This window comes from Notothenia coriiceps, unplaced genomic scaffold, assembly GCF_000735185.1.
Source record: "Notothenia coriiceps isolate Sejong01 unplaced genomic scaffold, NC01 NC01_scaffold00016293, whole genome shotgun sequence".
Lineage (NCBI taxonomy): Eukaryota > Metazoa > Chordata > Actinopteri > Perciformes > Nototheniidae > Notothenia > Notothenia coriiceps.
The window spans coordinates 154,560-159,632 of NW_011348994.1; positions in this window are offsets into that span (position 1 = coordinate 154,560).

The following is a 5,073-nucleotide window of genomic DNA, read 5'->3' on the forward strand; positions in this document are numbered from 1 at the left end:
TGGCGTGATGGATGTAGTGTGTCAGAAGTCCGGTGAGCAGGGAGGTGCGTAGAGATGTCCCTGCAATCAATACTAGCATACTGAATGCATAACACTGCATATGCATTTAATGAACCAACAGTTTTATCTGTTAATTACACACCAGCATACACCTTAGCATTCCTCGCGCTGTGCTAAACCTTCCTGGCTGTCCAGATAATGGCCGGCTATTTCACACAACAAATCTGCAAACGATGGGCATATTCCTCTATTTTTAGCCGCTCACTTTATCTGCCTCTCCTGCCTGTGCTTTCATTTATTGCAGGTAATTCTCCATGCAACACACTCCACGCTATATCGTTAAATGTAATGCATTTCTTCTTTTGTCCCTTGACCGCATAGTTTAGAGCAGCATCAGTATTCATCCTGCAAACGTTGTGTCTCTAAAGATGCCAGCAGTTTCCCAATGTGCTGAGAAAAATGATGCAGTTAGGCAGAAAGGGTACGGGTTAATTGGCCTTATAGGTAATGTTGGTAAATCGTGAAAAATAACCCTCATAATAAAGCACATAGAAATAATCTGCACTAGCTAAAGCCAACGTTCTTTTTTTGTTTTAAAGAACCCATTTTACTGATAACGCTGTTGGAAGTGCTTATGTAAATCTGAAACAAAGCAATATTTTAATGCCTCTTTTTCCATCCAAGCCACAATCGCAATGAAACTGTTGCTGGTAGTGGAGAAGTTTTTCTATCAATGCTTCTATTACACCAAAGTAATAGTAGTAATTCTCCTTTTCAGAGAACTTTGATCTATTTCAGTTTATGGCTTTTAAAAGCCTGTAGAGTAAGCTGCGGTATAATCCCTTATTACAGCAAAAACTTGTCTGTAATAGCGAATTATTTTGCGGGTTAAGCTTTGAATATTATCTCGCACAAAGTAGTTTGTTGTGGGGTGAAGATGTTATGTTGGATGCAGACAGTTCTTATAGTAATTTACTTTCAAATATGAATGAGGAATAAAGGTGAATAGGACATCAAACTACATGTTAACCTTTGCTCTAGTTTACTCATAAGCTGCCAATCATGGGTCTATCAGCAACATATTTGTTGCTGTGAACTTTGATATCAGAAAAACACGACAGTTTGTCCACCCCTTCCCCTAAAGTCACAAAAAAAAAAAGTAATTAGCTCAATTCTGCTGCATATTGGATTTGAAAGGATATCAAAAGTAAAAATGATGACTTTCATGTAAACATCAATCATTCATTTCTTTTTTACACATACTCCCAAAGTTATAAAAGGACTACAGGTCACACAAACATGTAAAAACCTCCAAACACACTTGCTTCACTTCAACACTCACAGCTGTTGTTTTCATTAACAAAAAAGTGAAATAGGGCATAATTAAAAGTATTAATAATAAGTAAGTTATTCATGACATACAGTAATAGGGACACACACACACACGGTCCTGCATGAGTTCAGGTTTCTTCAGCTGGAGAGGAGGTAAAGGGGGGGGGGCACAGGGAGGCGGGGACAGTGACTCAGCTGTGGAGAAAAAGCCCTGTCTGGAGTCCTAGAGCAGGGGTTGGGGTTGTGATAAGTTACTATTCTTACTGCAATTCTTTCAACATATCTGCCTTGTCTCTCTGCCTTACATTATCATGGCGGTATCTTGACAGCTGACAGAACACCCTTATGTGCAACATGAAAGCGGTTTCTTTTTTGGTTTTACGTCAGCACCAAGTGGGCAGCTGCACAATCCTAATAAGTATAGATAAAGACATGTTTTCATTATCATGGAAAGTTAGCATGGTAGGGCCAGACTCCCATCACCTTGAGATAAGAATGAATAAATGATGTTTTTAAAAAAAAAGTTAAATCTCTGCTTTCACCATTTTTAAGTAACACACAATGTCAAGTAAATTGGAATATCAAAAAGTTTGTATTTTCACCAAGTCAGCACAATTGAGCCCGAATTTCATTCCATTATATATTTTATTTCCTTCTTGTATATCTTCTGAAGCCTTTTGAAACAGGAAAGTTTGTGCAGGACTTGAACAATTCTCTGAGACCTTCCAAAGAAAGTATCTCTCTTCCTCACACACACACACACACACACACACACACACACACACACACACACACACACACACACACACACACACACCCACCCCCCCACCTCTGGGCCGCTGGGTCAGCCTCTCCAAGCTGCCTCTACAGCTCTGACTGACTCTCTTCCCGTAAGTGCAGTTTCTGTTTATTTTTAACTCCAGCAGCTGCTTCTTGTCTTTTCTTTCACTCTTTCTTGAAACTTGGGCATTTTTTCAGATGGAGGAGGCAAAACAAACATTCCTCAGCTCAATGCACTCCTCCCCCGGAAGAACAGAAAGACCTGTAAATATATAATGGCCTTGTGCTTGTGTGCGGTACTGGGGTTGAAGGTTGTTATCTAACTACAAAGCAAAGAATCTGTCTGTTTGTTACTTATTTGTTTTCCCGAGAAACTCAACACTTTAGTTAGCCATTCAATAAATCACTTATTTTATTACGTTTACAAATGAGTCATTATACTTTAAAACATCAAAAGGGAAATGCAAATTGTGTCTGGGGGATGAGCGTCAGCTGCAAAGAACCCTACTTGCAATCTAAAGAAAAAACTCAACAGCAATGGTGGCAAGGCCCATCGTGGAGGAGAAGGATGCCAGATCTACAGTTTAAAAGCAGGAAAGCAAAAGCTTTGATTTTTGTACTCACAATCAGATTGCTTGATTTGACTTGTCCGTTTTGTCAAATCAAGCAATCTGATTGGTTCTTAGCCGTGATATACTGAGCTTATACCACGGGTAGAATTATAAATTACTTTTCACAACAAGTCAGTATCCCTCCGCGTCTGAAAAAAACAGTATACCGTTGGGCTGAAAAGCAAACTGTTTTCATACTGGAACAAGAAAGCAGCGGAGAAGTAACGGGGCAGAAGCCCTCCTTTTTGACGCAGCGGTCCAGACATAGACATCAAACGGGCAAAACATAGTCAGTGTGCAGTTCCTTTGGCATTCGGGCAGGGATATCTAGATACTTTCCAAGGTTTAACATAATGAATTGTGCTACTTTTAAAGCAAGCAACGATGTTTTCAAATCTGTAATCAAAGAGGTCCGCAAAAACGCTATCGACCAATCAGATTGCTTGATTTGACTTGTCAGTTTTATAAATATACTTAAATTTCTTCCGTTACGAAACAAACTTACAAAGCATAAAATGGAAACATTTAAGATTAACTTCGACCTCCGGGGGGGTCTTACTATAGTATGGAGGAGAAGATTGAGCAGTGCCTAGCTCTAGAAAAAAAAGCACCTACTGTAAACTACGACATGCAGAGCTACGTGAAGAGCAGGTAGAGCAACTGGAAAAGTACCACCATTCAAGAGCTTTCTGATGCGGGTCTTGAAACAAAGCAGAGAAATTATGACCATTAGTGGCCACAGGTGCGAAAGCTCTCTCCAGAGCTACTGGAAGCCCAATCTCGGGGACCGGAGAAAGTGGAGCAATATTCTCGCCACGCCAAGCAACAGCCTCGAACAACCTCAACCTATACAAGTGACCACGTAAGCCATGCTACTGATGCTGGACAGTTTTTCAGTGGATGCACAATAAACAGCAACATACACATTAATGTAAATAACAGCCAAATAATGGATCAACGCTCTCTGTCTAAATATGTTCGCTTGCTGTTAGTGTTGTTGCATAGCAACCACCTTGCACTATGTTTTGTGCAGAAGGCAACGGAGGGACTATTTTATTTTGAACATCATTATTTACTAATAAAAACTATTTAAATTAGAGTGTGTATTTTTCTTTCATATTGCCACACTTGGTAACCGTTTTATAAAAGCAATAGCTCACTTCAGGCCGTGATATATGCTCATTATATCACAGCTAAGGGGGTTGTCGACCCTCCGCTTCGCGTCGGGCCGAACCACGCCCGTTAGCTGTGATATAATGAGCATACCACGGCCTGCTCTATTGCTTAAGTATTTCCCCTGTTTTGTCTGATCTGTTCGTTGAATACATTTCAGGTTTTTGGTAGGGATACCATCTATTGTGGTATTCATGAAGTTATTATAATACTTGATTCAATAGAATACAGTTGTAATACTAATATAAAGCACCCATTTCCTTGCCCTATTTCTGTCAAGCAACCAGTTGAACAGGAAGTATCACCCTACAAAGCTGAAATCTCACTCTCTCTGTGGAAAGTCAGTCTAGCTACTTGATAAGGAGGAAGGAGGAAGGATTGGCTGGCTGATGGTTTAGCCAGAGGCAGAGAAACACAGCTCTGGTTGGCAGGTCATTTTGCAAAGAGGCAGGGCGAGACTTTTGGCATGCGGGGGATTCCACCTGGTAGGAAGGTCCATAAACCAAGCCATATATCTACCATGCTGCAGGAAGATGCCTGCTTGGCAAGATGTTTTTCCAGAATATTACCGCCATGTAAGGCCACTCTGCCTGGTCAGGAGGTCGTTCTTCCAGAGGCAGAGCAACAGGACATGAATACTGATTCTTTTACAGTTTTAGCTAAAGTTTTATTTCCTAAAAAGGGCTTGGAAACCAAAAAGCGGCTAAGCATTAACACTATAGCTGTCTTGACATCACGTTTCTGCCTCACTATAGCCGCGTTCACACCGGAGTACTTTTCCCACTTTAGTTCCGATATAGTTCCGAAACGTCGCGTTTACACCAAAAAGAGCCGGAACTAAAATGAGTTCATGAGAACCTTTTTACCCCCTTTTCCGTCCCTGCTAGAGGGTTATGGCTAGAAAGGATCCGTCTAGTGTAAAACTCTTGCGATAGTTTGCAAGTCACCTGGCTGAATGTTTACGTTTGGCAGGCAGCCTTTCAGTTACGATAGTTAACATCAGTGGGCCACAGCAAATGATGGTGAGAAGCTAAAACCATCTATTAATTATGTCAATGACAGGGAGTGTGATTGTTGAAATAGGGTGTTAGCGATCTTGCTGTTCAAAGAAGAATGACAACACTGTAGATCACCAACACTATGGTTTATTTTTTATTCACAGGCAAGTCAACGTTGT